Source organism: Lemur catta, chromosome 8 (genome assembly GCF_020740605.2).
Source record: "Lemur catta isolate mLemCat1 chromosome 8, mLemCat1.pri, whole genome shotgun sequence".
NCBI classification, from domain to species: Eukaryota; Metazoa; Chordata; class Mammalia; order Primates; family Lemuridae; genus Lemur; species Lemur catta.
Window position 1 is genome coordinate 46,766,278 of NC_059135.1, and position 19,484 is coordinate 46,785,761.

A 19,484-nucleotide genomic window follows, 5' to 3' on the forward strand; every position below is an offset into this window, starting at 1 on the left:
AACTCTACAGTGCTGGAGGGGAAATTAGGCTTGAGTAGGAGGGCCTGTGGCAGCAAGTATGAGAACTGGACCCTGAGGGAGTTCACACTCAGGACCTTAATTTTCCTGATGTCCTTTCAGGCAACCATCTGCTGAGAGTGAGAACTAAGAGTGAGGAGTAGGGGTTGAACGGTGCATTTACAGAGAATATTGGAAGTTCTGGATAGTTGCTGAGAGAGAGATGGAGATGCTAAGGAAAGTCAAAGGATTAACAGGTTGTCCTGAAGGCCTCTTTGAGGTCAGACACCTTAAATTTGTAATGATAGCGTCATTGTCTACAATTGTGTGAGATTCTTCATCAAGAATACCTATTTTTAGGAATAGAGGCGCTGACAGTTCAGAATGTTCTCTCAGGAATTTGCAGAGTGGATACAGTTAAAAGATACAAAAGGTTAGGAATGCAAACGTATAGAGAAACGAGTCTGTGCTGGGGTCTTGGCTGGGCAGGAAAGAAGTGAGTCCTGGAGTGCCGGGGGGGGGGGGGGGGGGGACCCAGGGAACAGGACATTGGAAGTAGAATAGGGTAGTAGAGTGAAAGAGAGGTGGGAATGTGTTCTTTGCCTTCACTGAGCACCCCTGGCCTTTGACTCCAACTTTTGGCATTCATCACACTCTGTGCTTTAGTTGACTGTACTTCCCCCCACCCCAACTCTTGTATGTGGTTGTACTTTCCTGAGGCACCTACCTCAGTGCTCTGCACTTGGCACTGATTCAATTACAGTTGTTGGAAGAGTGGAGGCAACCAAATGTGTTAATTTTTAAAATCACAGTAAGTGCTTTGGTTAAATTTAGAACTACTCTTTTGAAGATTGTGCAGTCAAAACTATTAATTAAATTGGCAACAGTGCCTGCCAGCAACATTAATATGATACTCCTTGGGGAGAAGCCAGTTGAAGGTGTTACTGGAACTAGAGCAAGCTCAAGGCATCAAATTTAAATGCTCTTACTGAAGCTCCATCTTTTGAAGCTTGGTGAAACAAATGGTGAAAAAGCCCTGCTTCACAAGCAGGCACAATGTGTTCTGGTTGATGGCCTTGTGCTTTCAGGAATGCTAACTGTGGATGTTCTTTGCTCAGATAGTATCCACTCAAGAGGGTGGCAGGGAACCTTCTGCTTCTCCCTAAAATGTTGGTTTCAGGAAGTAAATTTGCTTGATACTAACTTCCAGGGCAAACTCTTCTTAATTCAAGAGCTTTCCCCTAAATTTTCCATAATTTAGATACAAACTCACAAGATTCCAAGTACTTATTTTATAGGAGGAATAAGGATGGAGAATGTACTACCTTCTGATGGTGGTGAGAGGTGGATGTAGGGAGGGAGAAAGAATTACAATCCTTCCTTTTGGTAACCTTATCTGTGGTTCTATACACACGCGTGCGTGTGCACGCGGACACACACACACACACATATATACACACCCCTATACATGCACATACTCACTCACTCACTTTCTCACATAGCTGTCTTTCCAATCTTAATTTTTTCATTTGGATGTTCACATTCTAACTTTGGTATTTGACTTTTAGTGTTTTTGAGGCTCCTTTTATATATTCATGAATCCGGTAGACCTCATCCCAGTGAACATTCTTAATTGTAGTCAATTGCCCCAAATTGGCTTTCTTGAATTTAAATGCATTTGCCATTTCATTTTTCAAGATGGATTTGATTGAATGTCTTATAGTAATTGATGCAAGCTCATTCAGAATATGTGAATAATAAATTTATTGCTCTCTAGAAATAAGTAATAGATCAAAAAATCTCTTCAGTTTAACATTTTACTGTTAAAGATTATACAGTTCTTCTAAATAACTTAGCAACTCTTTCAAACATAAATTGTTTAGCTCTACATTTAAGGAAACTATTGAAATCGTTTCAGTTCCCTTGGGTGCAGTTGTGCAATTTCGATTTAGCCAGCCTGCAGATTGTACTTGTCTATGTTAATGTTTCTGTAATGAGAATGATCCAACTGTGTCATAACCTTTAGGTCTTGACCTCCTTCATTTGCATAACCTTTTACTTCTCATTTATACTTGCCTTGCCATTTTAGGATTAATATTTGTTAGACTTTTTCCAGTTTCTCCCACAACCTGACTTTTGTGGCTAAAAAAAAAAATCAATTGGTTTGTCTTACATATGGGAAAATCATGTTGTTCACAATAGATTTGTCAATATTTGAAAGAAATGCTAGGGGTGATAACAAGAGAAGAGGATCAAAAGGATTTTAGCACTACTACCATGGTTTTAAGAGAAAAACAGTAAACTATTTTTACTCTTAAAGATGTTAATTAAATTTGATAATATTTAAAATATAGTCTATTAAATATGTGATTTATATGTATTCAGTCCCTTGCTTCAGACAGAACATATTATAATTTAAAATAGTTCTAGTACCTATTATCCTAAAAATGTATGTGCTAAAAGCATATATACATATGGTCTTTTAGATTTAAAATTATGCCCATTTATATACATTTTTGTGTGTTCACATATATTCACAAGTATTGATTTAAAATAGAATAAAATCTTATAAAACTTGGACTTGCTCAACTACAAATACAATTCAGAGGTGATTGTGTTTCAAAAACTTAATGATAAATATATTTAAATAGAAAATGTAACACGTGTGAAATGATTTTGTTTTAAAGTAGCCTATTTGCATGCAAGATTTTTTTATATCACTAACTATTCTATTGTATTTGTGACATTCTGAAGGGGAAACAGAGTGTGTGATCTGGAGTATCAGGAAGCAGCCTTGAGGAAATGTCATTTGAGCTGAGTTCCAAAGAATGAGTAGAAACTACTAATAACAGGTAAAGGGGTTGAGAGCCTGGGGAGGAGTACTATTTCTCATGTAATCTTCTAATGTAAACCTGACTGACCCATCAGTCCCTCACACTCTCCCAAAACCCTACAGTAGTTTTCACAAATCTGCACCATGACCCGCGCACACCGTGTGATCTGGCCCCTGCCTACTTAGCAGCTTCATTTCTCATTTTGGTCTACTTTCTGGGAGATTGTCAATCTTTTTTTAACCCCAATGATAGAGACATTTAATTGCCATATTCAGAAAAATTATCATGTAAATTTTATAGTAATTTAAATTATCTTTCATATGTGATGTATGTTATCATTTACAAGTCTTTTAAAATATATTATCACATTTAATAATCACAGTAATCCTGTGGAATAAGTAATATTATCCTTGTTTAGCAAGTTAAACAATCAATGTCCAGATCTTTGACTCAAGTTCAGTGTCTTTCCAATTGTACCTGAAATATTTAATATATTCAGAGAGATTAAAAAAGACATAACATTCTTTTTTTTTGAGATAGGGTCTATATCTGTCACCTGGGCTAGAGTGTATAGCTCACTGCAACTTCAAACTCCGGGGCTCAAGCAATCTTCCCTCCTGCCTCAGCCTCCTGAGTAGCTAGGAACAGGGGCGGGAAGCACTACGCCGGGCTAATTTTTCTATTTGTTGTAGGGATGGGGTCCCACTCTAGCTCAGGCTGAAAAAGATATTACATTCTTTTTTTTAATTTATTTTTTATTTTTTTACTTTTTTTTATTTCAGCTCTTCATGGGGGTACAAAAGCTCAGGTTATATACATTGTCCATTCTTAATCCAGGAACAGAAAGGCAACGCAGAGGGAACTATTAGAGAACAAGAGAGCTCCAAAAGGTTAAAATATGACCACTGAGGTAAAAAAAAAATTGATAATCTCCTGGAAAGTAGACCAAAATGAGAAAGTAATAGAAATGTTAGTAAGAAGATGAGGCATAGGGTTCAAATATGAAATGTTCAAATTTTGATTAGTAAGAGTCATAGAAAGAACAGAAAAATAATGTGTCTAGGGGTAGAGTGGGGTGGCAGAATGGAGGAGGGAGTATTATTAAAGACATAAATACAAGGAAATTATTTAAAACTGAAAAGGACATGAGTTCAGATGAAAAGGGTTCATCAAGTGTCTAGGACTACAAAAAGATTCCCGGAAAGACACATTCTTATAAAGTTTTACAGAGCACCAAAGAGAAAAGACACTAAAAACTTCTGTAAAGAAGTTCTTCCAATTTATGAGAAAAAAATATTTTATCAACCAAATATGATGGCTATTTGAAGACATTTTTGAACATGCAAAATTCAAAAGATTTATTCTTCATCAACTTTTTCTCTGTAACTAATAGGATATAATCCAGTAAAGCAGGAAAGTACACAAAGAAAAGAGATATGTAACCCAGGAAACAGTGGATCTAACTGGTAAAGAAGTCCAAGAAATCCCAGAATTACAGCTTTGCACAGTCCTGGATTGAAGGTGAAGGACACTCTAGAAAGTAGATCTCTGCGGGGAAAGGGAACTCTACAGATAATACAACTAAGCAGGAGGAAGAATGTGAGTATGATAAAGTCAAAAATTCAAGAAACCAAGACAAGCAATTTGAAATATTAGGAAAACAATATGAAGAAAATTAAGATGTGACACAATTTTTAAGCAATTGCAGAATGTTAAAAACAATCCACTTGAACTTGCTGTTAGGAGCAATCTTTGCATCACTTATGTATACACACACACAATTGTAGAAGTTGTTTAGTTTCCATGAGATATCTGGCGTCAGATGTTGGAGCATGAAGTCTGCAGGACAGGCAATGGGAAGGGGAAGATGTGTAAAATAGCGGCACAGGCATACTGGAACTCCCCAGCATCAACTAGGGCAGACTGGAATGGTGCTGATCTCTCACCATCTCTCACTTCGATGAGGTGTGTGTTCTGCAAAATAAGCTGACGCCTTTTGTCATGGAATTAAACCCACACCTGGCACAGAAGAAAGTGAAAGAAGAAACTGAAAGAAGGTCTAGGGGGAGATGGAGCAGCTGCAGGCTGGGCTTCTGCTCCTCACTGACAATGAGAGCCAGTAAATAAGCAAAACTGTATGAGAGTGAACACAGCTCTGGCAGCCTCTGCCTTGATCTTCTGAGCATAAAAACAAGATAACCACTTCTTCACTTCTGCCTTCAGAATCTCACACAAAATGTCTCTAGTGGCCCAACCTAACATGAATCATACAGAGAAGGGAATTCTGGAAAACCTAGTTCAGCCTGGCTGATCTCATTACACATCGACACATTACAAAGTGACCACAATCTCTCTTGAGTGGCCTTGGAAGTTGTAACACTAGGCCCACAGAAGAAAAGTAATGCAATCTTGGTCTGACTTTGAATAATATTTACATAATAATGATAATGTAAACGCTATTTCTGGCTCATTATATTTAGAGTCAATCTGTGAAAAAGCACAGAACCCTGGGTTGTGCTTGGAAGAAAGAAGGCAAATGTTAACAACTTTGGAAATAAATATAAAAAGAAAAGGTAGGTAGTAGAAGGTGGGATGTGGAAGGGACATTGGAATGAATGAGAAGTAGAAGAAAAGGTAAGCGGTCAAATATCTTAACTTTTTATATGGTGATTTAAGGGATCTTACCTAAAATTCATGGAACAAGAAATAGAAGTGTGAAGATATTATTTTAAGTGATAAATGTAAGTAATAGGAGAATTGAAGATAAATATCTAAATATTATATAAACATTTGGAGAAAGAAGCAAAGGTGGGGAAAAGAGAGAGTATAAATATGTTAAATCTCAAAATTCATAGTGCTGAATCAACAGCACCAAGAATTAAGTCAATAAACTAAGGCATATAGAAGTGTATTATTCAGGGTTATTAAAACAATGGTTAAGAGGTTGTTTCTGGGGAATAGAGAGATAGGGAGGAAAGCAGAAGGATACTGTTGCTTTTCATTATATGTTTTTTATAGTATTTGATTAATGCATTGTTAGGGTTCTCCATAGAAACAGAAACATATACATGTAAGAGAAGATTTATTATGGGCATCAGTTTACATGATTATGGAGGCTGAGAATTCCCATGACATACTGTCTTCAAGCTGGAGAACAAAGAAAGCTGGTCCATTGAGCCCCTCTCTGATGTCCAAGGGCAGAAGATGGATGTCCCAGTTCAAGAAGAGAGAATTTGCCCCTCCTTTGCCTTTTTGTTTAACTTGGACCTTGCAGGATGCCAGCCCATACGGGGGGCGGTCTACTGATTCAAATGCTAATCTCTTCTGAAATATCCAAATACACCCAGAAATATTGTTGTATCAGCTATCTGGGCATCCCTTAACCCAATCAAGTTGACACATAAAGTTAATCATCTCAATTAGTTAGAATAAGCATGTATTACCTTAATCGTAATACTTTATTTTAAAGGAGAGACAACAGAAAAGGTCAGAGGAAAGGGTTTTCCTTCATCAAATCCTGCATTAAAGGGGAAAATGTGAGAGAATAACCAAGAAAAGAAGACGATGTGCTTATGAGGAATTTTATACAATAGCATATTAATTTTTTGACAAGTTTAAACAATAGAAACACTAACTTCATGATGACTTCAGAAAGAATTTTGGCCACTGGTCTACAATGACAGTAGAACCACTCCTATTCAACAACTCCTATTATCACTTGGAAAGCCTAAACAATTCTGATGAAAATTTATGCCAAAATCCACCAACTGTAATTTTATAAAATGTGCAATCATAATATATAATATAATAAAAAATAACAAAACTATATATTATATGTATAATATTATGTGAAACCAGAAAAATTCAGCCATAAAACCAAAAACCAGAAACAGAAAAATATTTGAATGCTTGGTGTTTTGTAGAATAGACCAAATTTAAAAAAAAAAACTTATTTGCCAATATAATATAATAACATTTTATTATATCCACAGTCAAAATGAAATTATTCTTCTGAATATAATCTTAATCAATACTTAGAACAACTTACACAGATATTATGTAGTTATAATATTTAGAATTATAGTTTTACCTGCCAATTTATAATTTCTTATAATTGTGCCCAAGGGCATTGATCATGTTTTTATAGATTCTAAATCTTCTAATTATTTTTTCTAATTATTAGTCACTATGTATTTTCTGGACTAGTTATATGGCTAAAATATAGAAAAACTGTGTTAATTTTATTTACATTGATATTAGTATATTTTAAACCTTGCCTATTTCCCATCTTTACATGTTTTCCTTTGATTAAACATCTCTGGGAATTATTCTCAATACATCATGATTAGTTTCAAGTTATGTTAGTTTAAATTATTTATTCTGCTGAAATACTATATTACATAACTAATTTCTGCAGATCTGTTAGTGATTTGAACTAATTTGTCCTCTATAAACTATGGTAGAATAATTATGCTTTGATTGTGTAAATTAGCCAAATGGAATATTGTTTATAATATAATTTAAATGAAAACTGGCATTGCATTAAATGGTGTTTCTTGGCTCGTGGCTTAATGGATCTCAGTTGGTGTGTTGTTCGTAGGGAAACAGCAAAAATGGATCCACTAGGGTTAACAGAATCAGAGGGGCACAGTTGTCCTCATCAATGTTTCTACTGCATAGGAAATAATAAAAAGCAAACCGATCTATTTTGAACACAAATTCCAAAGTGTTATTGAAGAGTTTCTAAGGTAGAGTTAGGTTGTGTCTACATGATGCTTGCATCAGTGTGCAGTAAAAATGTTAAAACTGCCTCTTGAAATTTGTACCGCAGCCTCACAGCTCTGGGATTTCATCCATGACACGACCATCAGACTTATGTACGTTCACTACCCAGGAGGCCCCGGGGGGGCCGTCCTGGACCCTTTTATTTCCTGGAACTGTTTCATCCTTGACACCCTAAACCCTGCTATTCCACCCTCTGACCACCTTCAGAGTCTTTCAATCCTTTCACTTCTTTACTTCTGCTAATCATGCCTTTACTTCATCAAGGCCTTGATATTTTTGATGTTTTCATTTTTCCTCAACCAATTTATTCAATAAAAAATACAATTAATTGTGTGCTTAGATTGTCCTAGGCACTTTGCATGCATTGTTTTATTTAAGCCATTCAGCATGAAGTAGGAATTATTATCCTATTTCACATATGAGGAAACTGAAGCATAAAGAGGTGAAATGAATTGCCCAAAAGAAGTGGGAGGCAATAGTTTAAATTCAGGTCTAGGTTCTCCATAGCCTATACCATACAGCTCTTATGTCTTTACTCCCTTCCACATTCTACCATAGCCATGTAATACCTCCCTTCAACCATTCTCTCTCTCTCTCTCTCTCTCTCTCTCTTTTCTGTCAGTTCCCTGAATTGCCTTGTCCTCTAGTCTTTTTGGTTTAGTTTTGTTTTTTAGCTTTTAGTGTTTTTTTTTCTCATTTTTTAATCACCAGGTGAAGGGAAAGGCAGCTAGAAAGGTGTTTCTCTCTGGTCTGGAAAATAAGAGCTCCCACCTTGGAAGAGAAAGAGAGAGAGAGGAGTGGGAGAGGGAGGAAGGGAAGAGAGACAGTGAGGGTGCTAGTCTCCCATCTTGACAGCCTCTACTATTTAAAAAAAAAAAAAAAAACTAATTCCACTAGCTAACTCATACACCTTCTCTCTTCTGTTCAGGTTGCTGAGCACTACAGGAGAAAGCACAAGCCCGTGAGGACGGATGCCATACCTGTTCATTGTCTCTACGCCCAGCTGGGTCTCCACCGCTGCCTGGCTAGGTGTCCTTTGTCACCTCCCTTCTCTGTTCCAAACTGAATTTCCTCAAATCTCCTGCTCCACCATTTCCTGCTCATTGAGCAAACCCAAAGCATTAAATTGTCAAATTAACTCACATCGAGAGAGACCTCCTCCAGTATCAAGCTTTACTATTATATTAATTTCAACAATACAAGCAGTCGAGAGGCACAGGTGATGCATGCAGGGTCTGAGATAGCTGCATGGCTCTCAAAGTCTGCCATTCCTGCATTAGACTCACACAGTGGTGGTTCAGAGTAATGGATGATGTCTCTAAGAAAGGCTCAGGTATTTTTACATGGTGGGGAGCATTTAAGTTTTGCAGTATTCCCATTTTAGACCTCACATAGTAACTTGGCTTGCATGACATTTCCCAGAGAGCCATGCCCCATAAATCCATAGAACCTAGATTTATTTATCATAAGCAATCCTAAAATAGGAATGTACTCCTAAGAGAATTCCATGTATATAGGCTCTTCTTCTAGCAAATATAATATCATCAGTCTATTTACAAGGAGTTCAGCTATCAGCATGTCTACAATAACCTGACTTCTTTCCTTTCCTAGAAGGTTTCTCTGCCCCCAATCACAAACATACACACGCCACCTGCTTTAACTCTTTCCTCCAACTCATTTTTAGTCAAGAATTCTACTTTCATTTTATGAAAAATAAAGTGTCTCTTAGATAAGAAAGTCCTTCAACTTCCTGTTTCCACTGATACACATCATTATACATTCACCTCACCCTCTTTCCTCTAGCCTCAGTGGAAAATTATCTTTTATTTTGTCCAGAGTTGATCCTCCTCTCAATGATTTGTTTCTCCTTACTTTCTCTCTCTTTGGAGACTTTGGATATTTTATTAATCAACTGCAACTCCACTTAATTGCACACCTAACTAGCCAACAATTCTTCTAAGCAATAATTTATTTAATTTTATCTATCACTACAATGCTGGTTATGTGGCAGGCACTTTACTAATATTATCTCATTTAATCCTCAACAACTATATGAAGTATATGCTGTTAGTATCTCCAACTTACATATGAGGAATATGGGTATCAGAGAAGCTAAGAGACTTTTTCAAAATTACACAGCTACTATGTGGTGATTTGAACACAGCAGTTTATGTGCTGCAAGCACCTTTCCTAATGTTTATTTTAAAACTTTTATTATGAACATATTTTAGATATACAGAAAAGGTACAAAACCAGATCAAAGAAGGTGCTTATAACCCCTTCCTCCCCTAATGTTAACATCTTACCTTACCATAGTGTAATTATCAAGAACAGGAAAGTAACTTTGGGACAATTATTAACTAAATTACAGATTTTAATTTTATTTTCATTATTTATTTAAAAATATTAGTTATTTTAACTATTGATTTTTTTTTTATTCACCAGGCTTTCATTAATGTCCTTGTCTGATCCAGGATCCCCCCGAAGTTGGGAGTGGTTTTTCCTCAGTTGCCTCCAGCCTTTAATATTTCCTCAATCTTATCTTATCTTTCGTGATGTTGATGAACATTTGGGTTTTTATCACTCTTACAAGGAAAAAGTTTTCCCAACTAAAGAATGAGAAAATTATTTGGTTTCAATTAAGTTCATTTTCCTTATTAACATATATGCACTAATTATTAGACACATTATTATAGAGTTCTCAGTTGACATGATTTCTGTGTCTAACTTTTGGTTTCGGTGCTAAATTATATGGTTGTGTGATTTACATACAATAAGATGTATCTTACCATGACTGTCCTTCTCCTTTTATGTATTCTGTTATTTAATCTGCACTTTCCTTTTCATTTTGGGGTGATAATGAATTCCAGTTTAGCTGTGTATTATTTCCTATGAGTACTTAATCATCTGGTTTTTGCTGTTTTTTTATTGAGAAGTTGGTCCTTGGTGAGAGAGTTGCTCCTTTCTTTGAAAGCCCTCTTTTTTCTATGTAAGGTTCTAAGATCTTGTCTTTGGCCTTTAATAGATTTCTTCTATGGTCCTAGTTATGGTTTTCTTTTTTATTAGATTTCTTGGGGTTTTAAGTGCTCCTGAAAAGCATGGCATGTCATTGTCAGTTTTGAAATTTCCTAATACTGCCTCTGCAACTCTCTCTCCTCTTTCCTTCTAGGATTCCAATTCCACATGTGTCAGATTTAATTATTCTATACCTTGTGCTTCTGTTTGCTTTTCCCTATTTTCTATTACTTTCTCCTCAATCTTTAGAGTATATATATGTCTTATATTCAAATTCGCTATTTTCTTCAGTTGTGTCTAATCTGTTCTTAAACCCCATCTATTCAGTTCTTTGCTTCAGTTATTTTATTATTTTTATATTATTTTGGTAAAAAGCATATAACAAAAAATTTCCTATATTAACCATTTTTAAGTGCAATTTAATAATGTTAAGTATATTCACATTGTTGTGAAACAGATCTTCAGACCTTTTTCCTCTTGCAGAGCTGGAACTCTATACACAGTAAACAACGATTCCCCAAGTTTCATTCATATTATAGTGTTTGACAGGATTTCCTTCCTTTTAAGGCTAAATAATATTCCATGGTATTTATATATAACACATTTTGTTTATCCATTTATCTGGTGATGGACATTGGGGTTGCTTCTACCTCTTGGCTATTATAAATAGTGCTGCTATGAACATGCGTATGCAAATATCTCATTGAGACCATTCTTTCCCTAATGCCTATTTGTTTGTTTGTTTTTTACAGACAAGGTCTTGCTCTGTTGCCTAGGCTGGTCTTAACTCCTGGCCTCAAGCAATCCTCCCACCTTGGCCTGGCAAAGTGCTGGGATTACAGGCATAAGCCCCCCCACCCAGACCTAATGTCTATTTGAAGTAACTTTTCTAATGTTTATCTATGACATATTAAAAAAAAGTTTTCCCCTTACGAGGGTACTTTCAATACCTAAAGTTCCTATCACACAAATTAAATAATCTTAATTTTGTCAGTGACTGTTTCATATGTCCATTCAAGGAAATTCTTTGAAAGTAGAAATCATGACACATTTTTTTCTATTTCATATGACAATGAAAACAATTCCAAACACACAGTGTGTACTTCTAGGGTAATTAATTTGGGGGGCTGTTATGGGTTGAATTGTGCCTGCTCCCAAATTCATATGTTAAATTCCTAACTTCCAGTACTTAAGAATTTGACTCTCTTTGGAAATAGAGTCATTGTAGATGTGATTGGTTAAGATGAGGTCATACTGAAGTAGGTCAGGCCTCTAATCCATTATGACTGGCATCCTTATAAAGATGGGAAATTTGGAGACAGACACATAAGGAGAATGCCAATGTGAACATGAAGACAGAGATTGGGGTGATGCTTCTGCATGTCAGGGAATGCCAAAGATTGCCAGCAAACCATCAGAAGCTGGGAAAAAGGGATGGAACCGATTTCCCCTCACAGCCTTTGAGGGAACCAACCCTGCTGACACCTTGATCCTGGACTTTTAGTTTCTAAAGCTGTGAGACAATCAATTTCTGCTGTTTAAGCCACCTAGTTTGTGGTACTTTGTTATGGCAGCCCTAGCAAACTAATACGGAGCTATTGACCTTTAAGTGGTGAATAATTGACCCATAAAATTGTATATAAAATTGTGTGTGTGTGTCTGTAGATACACACTTTTTTCTTCTTTATACAACTTCATAAGCTCCTCCTCTAATAACCCATATTTCATGACTAGTGGCAGAAGCATAATCAAGAGAGGCAGAGGAAGTGAGCCTCCAGCGTGACATTTACTCCTATTTTAACTTTGAGTTCTCCTGGTGTCTTCAGCTCATGAGCATTTAGCATCTTAGGACACAAAGAGCTTGTACCCATGATTTTCCAGATTCAGCTGAGCTTTTGTTGACATCTTGAATCCAAAGTTAATTCTTTGACCATCTCTCATAGTAAGCATTAAGAATGAGATTAAAAATCCTAAATGCATCAATCCTAAATGAAAACCAGGGAAATGTCATCCTGAGAGCAAGGGGGCTGCTCTGTTTTATAGATTTGGGAATGCCGAATGTTGGAGAGCTCTGTATTAATTTCCTAGGGCTGCCATATTACATTACCACAAACTGGGTGGCTTGTAATCATAGAAATCTATTCTCTCACAGTTCTGGAACTCAGAAGTCCAAAATAAAACTATGCTCCCTTGGAAGGCTCTAGGAAAAAGTTCTTTATTGCCTCTTTCAGCTTTTGGTGGCTCCAGGGGTGTTCCTTGGTTTGTGGTTACATGACTCCAGTTTCTGCCTCTGCCTGGATACAGCCTTCTCTGTCTCTTCCATTTTTTTCATGTGTCTCTCCCCTGTATGACTTTTATAAGACTGCGTGCCATTGGATTGAAAGCCCACCTTAAATCTGGCTGATTTCAACTCGAGATTCTTACTTACATCTGTAAATATTCTTTTTTTCCAAAGAAGGTCTCATTCCCAGTTTTCATGGATTAGGATGTAGACATTTTTTTTTTTTTTTGGAGGCCACCATTCCACCCAATACAGGCTCTGGCATTGCTAAATCCTAAAAATAAAAGAGAACAAAATTAGCCCAAACAGATTTGATTTTCATACCTCTCTTTCTTAAATGAGAAGCCAAGAATAATGCTTAATTCTGAATGAATCACCCATAAAAAGAGCTGAACAAAAGAGCTGAAAATATTTAGACCATAAAAGTGGAAACTTAGGGGTATAGACTGAGTCCTATTTCTTTTTAAAGATAATAAGTTCATTACAGGCATACTTTGGGGATACTGCAGTTTTGGCTCCAGACTACCACAATAAAGTGAATATCACAATAAAGTCAGTCAAATGAATTTTTTTATTTTCCAGTGCATATAAAAGTTATGTTTACACTTTACTGTAGTCTATCAAGTGTGCAATAGCATTATGTCTAAAAAACAATGTGCATACCTTAATTTAAGGATACTTTATTGCTAAAAAATGCTTATGATCATCTGAACCTTCAGTGAGTCATAATCGTTTTGCACATGGAGGGTCTTACCCCGATATTGATGGCTACTGACTGATTAGAGTGGTGGTTTCTGAAGGTTGAAGTGGCTGTGACAATTTCTTAAAATAAGACAACAATGAAGTTTGCTGCATTGGTGGACTCTTCCTTTCATGAGAGTTTTCTCTGTAGTATGTGATGCTGCTTGATAGCATTTTACCCCACAGTAGAACCTGTTTCAAAATTGGAGTCAATCCTCTCAAACTCTGCTACTGCTTTGTCAACTAAGTTGATGTAATATTCTAAATCCTTGTTTTGTCATTTCCACAATGATCATAGCTTCTTCACCAGGAGTAGATTCTGTCTGAAAAAACCAAATGGTTTTTTGCTCATCCATAAGAAGCAACTAACTCCTTATCCATTTGAGTTTATTATGAGATTGCAAAAATTCAGTCACATCTTCAGGCTCCACTTCTAATTCTTGCTCTCTTCCTATTTCTACTACATCTGTAATAACTACCTCCACTGCAGTCTTGAACCCCTCAAAGTCACTGAGGAGGGTTGGAATCAACTCCTTCCAAACTCTTGTTAATGTTGCTATTTTGACCTCCTCCCATGAATCACAAATGTTCTTAATGGTATCTAGAATGGTGAATCCTGTCCAGAAGGTTTTCAATTTACTTTGCTCAGATACTTCAGAGGATTTACTATCTATGACAAATTTATGAATTATATTTCTTAAATAATAAGACTTGGAAGCCAAAATTTCTCCTTGATCTGTGGACTGCAAAACAAATGTTGTGTTAGCAGGCATGAAAACAAAATTAATCTCTGTGTAGATATCCATCAGAGCTCTTGGGTAACCAGGTACATTGTCAATCAGCAGTAATATTTTGAAAGGAATCTTTTTTTTTTTTCTGAGCAGTAGGTCTCAACAGTGGGCTTAAACTATTCAGTAAACGGTGCTCTAAACAGATGTACTGTCATCCAGGCTTTGTTCTTTCATTTATAAAGCACAGGCAGAATAGATTTTGGATAATTCTTATGGGCTCTAGGATTTTTGGAAGGGTAAGTAAACTTTGGCTTCCACTTAAAGTCACCAACTGCATTACCCCTTAACAAGAGAGTCAGTCAGTCTGTCCTTTGGAACTTTGAAGCCAGGCATTGACTTCTCTCTGGGTATGAAGGTCATTCTCCTCTCTAGCTTTCAAAGTCCTAGATAACATCTTCTTTCACCAGAAGGCTATTTCATCTACATTGAAAATCTCTTGTTCAGTGTAGCCACCTTCATCAAGGATCTTAGCTAGATCTTCTGGATAAACTTGCTGCAGTTGCTACATCAACACTTGCTGCTTCAACCTTACACTTTTATGTGATAGAAATGGCTTCCTTCCTTAATCCTCTTGAACCAGCCTCTGCTAATTTCAGATTTCTGCAGTTTCCTCACCTCTCTCAGCCTTGATAGAATTGAAAGGAGTTAGGGTCTTGCTCTGGATTAGGCTTTGGCTTTAGGGAATGTTGTGGCTGTCTTGATCTTCTATCCAGACCACTCAAACTTTCTCCATATCAGTGATAAGATTGTTTCACATTCTTATCATTCATGTGTTCACTGAAATAGCACTTTTAATTTCCTTCAAAAACTCTTCCTTTGCATTCACAACTTGGGTAACTGGCCCAAGAGGCCAATCTTTCAGCCTATCTTAGCTTTTAACATGCCTTCTTTACTAACTTTAATCATTTATAGCTTTTGATTTAAAATGAAAGACATGTGACTTTTTCATTTCGCTTGAACACTTACAGGCCATTGTAGGGTTATTAATTAGCCTAATTTCAATATTATTGTGGGCTAGGGAATAGCGAGGCTGGAAGAAAGGGAGAGAGACAGAAGAACAGACAGTTGGTGAAGCAGTCAGAACATACACAACATTTATCAATCAATTAAGTTTCCTGTTTTACATGGGCATAGTTCGTGGCACCCCAAGACAATTATAATAGTAACATCAAAGATAACTGATCACAGATCACCATAACAGATGTAATAAAAATGAAAAAGTTTGAAATATGATGAGAATTACCAAAATGTGACACAGACACATGAAGTACGCACATGCTTTTGGAAAAATGATGTCAATAAATTCGCTTGACACAGGGTTGCCACAAACCTTCCATTTGTAAAAAATGTGATATTTGAAAAATGCAATAAAGTGAAACGTTATAAAGCAAAGTGCAATAAAATGAGATTTGCCTGTATTTCAAACGTATTTTGGAGGGGGAGGGGTGATATAATCACCATCTTCACATTTTTTGTAATGTCATGTAGGAAAAGGATTAGATGTGCTTGTGAAGCACTGTAGAGAATATCCAGAAGTTTCGGGATGGCAGATCAAACCTGATTAAACCAAAACAATTTCAATAGCAAAGATATTTAGAAATAGGATGAGTTATTGCAGTCTGGGAGTGCTTTGTACAGAAGATTCTAGCTTTGGGTAGGAGGTTGAGCTATAATATTTTCAGGGTCCCATTCAACTGTACATTCTATGGTTCTGCAATTTTCTTTTCCTACACACAAGTAAAAATTATTTATAGGTATTTTTCAAGTCTAGGGGCACTGATTAATAGTGTTTTTGTAAAAACAATATTGCACATAAGCTCCTTGGAGAAACAGCTGGCATATTTGTAGGCTGAGTGCAGAGAATTAAACTAAATACAAGCTGCGGGTGGGCTCCAGAGTATTTGAGAGAAAGTGTAATAATTATGGAACTTCAGCCGGCAAGGATTACAAAAGACTATTAATGTTCATAGATTGTTCTATATTAGACTTCAATAACCAGGATCATCGGCTATGGGTTCAGGTAACGAGGCACTTCATTTTTCGTGAAGAAGTGCATCTTTAAATCTGTTTTCTTTCACTTTGTTTTGTTATTATAATTATTATTATTCTTTCTTTCCTGAAAACTATTGGACAACAATGAGTAGACAATCATCAGATTGCTATTGTGTTCCACATAACTTTGAAATTATGCTATGGGGCAGAGCAATAAGAGCTCAGGAAAGGAGAGAGCATATTATTATTGTAACAAGTAATGGTTTCATATATATATTTTTTGCTTGCCAGTACTTTTTACAGATGGGGGTTTGAAATTGGATGAGAGTCAAATAATTTGGAATAATAAATAATACCAGGTGTAGATCAGGTCCAATTTCTTTTTTAAAATGTTGAATTCAACATTTCAAATAACCAAAATATGTTAAACTTGGAAACAGATCAGAATAGCTAGCTAAGACAGATACTTTGAAGTAACTGACGAAGCTCTGTATAATCAGAACTTTTTGGTGTGGCGTTAGAAATATAGTACAACATAAACTCTAAAATGATTTTCATCACTAGGGTGTCTTGACAAGCAATTAGGAAGAGTCAGGGTCTAATAATTATGAAAACATGTTGTAATTTTTAATGTACTAAAGTCCACTGAACTTGGATTTCTTTCTTAGGTAATAATAATTATTCACATTTACTGAGTGCTTCACAATATGTCAAGTGTTATTTTAAATGTTTTGTTTATGGTGCCTTATTTAATCCTTATCTCAACCCAATGACGGGATTATTTTTGCCATTTTTCAGATGAGAAAGTTGAGGGTCTGGGCTGGGATTTTCAAACTTAGGCGTCCAGAGCAGTCCTAAGGAGCCATTGGAGAAAAAGGAAAAAAAAAATGTTTGAAAATTATTTCTATGGGTTAACTTCTTTTACAATTAATTCCAAAGGACTCCAACTGTACTAGATTTTTGTCTTATTTTATCCATTATGAGGCAATTTTAACTAGTGTGTTATTTATTATTAGATATTTAGCCTGTGCTTTTAACTTTTTCGTATTTCCATAATTTTTTGGTCTATAAATCAGAGATATATTTCAATGACAACTATTTTCCCTAAAATACGGTATCATGCTCAAAGTCATTCTCTATTTTTCCAAAGATGTGGATACCATGTTAACAGAATATCTGATTAATTTATTGTTTGTCTCACATCTTATCTGACAGTTTAGTGTCATGTTGTCATTTATAAAATATGTGTAAATATGTTTAAGGTTTTGTTGAAATTTTAGTTGATTGAGCTGATGTTTTGAAAACTGTCTTTCATCTAAGATATTCAAATGTATTGCAGTCATTCAAATTAAGGTCCAAAATGCATATAGGGTTGGAGGACTCTGGAAGATAATAAAGTGAGCCTAAAAGAGAAGGCTTTTATGTTTTTTGCTCTTGTCTTCATATTTTATATCTTTTATAGAACAAGAGGGAACAACAATGCCCTAGACATTTTTCTTGTACTTTCTTGTTTTTGTTTCTGTTCAACATCTCATATCTGTCTTCCTTTTTAGAAAAACTATATTGGGCATAGTATTCCCACCATAGTATTGGGAATACTATGGCCAGTAGTGTTCTCTGCTTCTCTTATGGAAGCTGAATGGGAAAATTCCTTTCTCCTCACCCCTTGGCAAACAGAACTCATCACGGTAGGGCTTTGAAGGAAGGTGTGGTGTGCTGTGGCCATGAGCATCCAACTGCTGTGTGCAATGTTGGCCTGAATGTTCATAGAACTTAGCTTCCAGAATCCCTTTGGCTCTCACACATTTTTCTAGAGCTACCTCACTCTAGTTTGCAGACTTTATATTGTTCCAATAATTTCCTTTTTGTTTGTGGCTGCCAGTTGGTTCTGCTGCTTGCACCAAGAGCTCTACTATCATTAACTTGCACCCGTGGGAAGCCTGCTAATATGGAAATTTAGCAGACCTGCTTTGGGTAGGTCACATATCTGATCCTCATCCTTTGCTAACCCTTTAGCACAATGATTGAACAAAATAAATATATAAACATCTACTATAAATATATTTTTAAAATATCAAAACATTGAGACAGTTTTGAAGTTCCTGATGGAATAAACCTTGATTACTAAAGTTGAGAAGGAAATACGCTTTTGGTCACCAAACCTGTATATTTTTGTGCTATGTTTTTGTCTTCTGAAGGAACTATTTTATGTGAGGGTGGTACTATGAGTCTTCTGACAGGCGACTTTGAGTCCTCAGTGTCCTCCCTGCAAGAGTTACCTGTGTTATCTTTTAAGGGGCCTTTCATTTTAACCAACAGCAAAGCAAAACTCTTCAAACTGTTGTGGTTTCTAGTAAGTAGCTTTTTTTTTTCCTTTCTCCTTTTTACTATGTCTTCTGGGAAACTGAAATGCAATTTGGAAACAATGACAGCTCAGGACTCAATTTTCTAGTTCTAAAAGAAAGTCTAAGCACACATTTTTAAGTTCAGGTTGAAGCATTTAGGTTTTGATTTCAAAGGGAGTTCTGAATTTGTCATGATGTCTTCTTTTTAAATGAAAACAGGTACTGAATTATACAAAAGGAGACGCTAGCATCTTACACCATCTGCATATATTAATATTATAGTTTCTGTTCGGTGTTAGCTTTGTGTTCACAAGAATTCTTGCGTGTTTTTCTTCTTTTGCTCTCATCATGGGGAAAATTCAGCATATCACCTACTACTGCTATTTACATATAAGTTGGCTGATGAAAATTCAATAGTTTTTAAACCAGTAAAATACTGATGAGGACTGGAGAATCAATGCCTGCTATTATTCAGAAAGGATTTGAGCTGTTCTCCTCCTGAACTAGTGTCTATCCAAATACAACTCATTAATGCTAATTATCATCAGTGATTATTTTCTACGTGATAATGAAGACTAAATCTTCATCTACATGGAAAATTGTTTTGACTACAGAATCTGATAGATATTTGAGTTACTCAGACAAATGATCAATTCAATTTCAGTAAGTAGTTTGATCTCATTCTAAATTAATTTAGTAAATT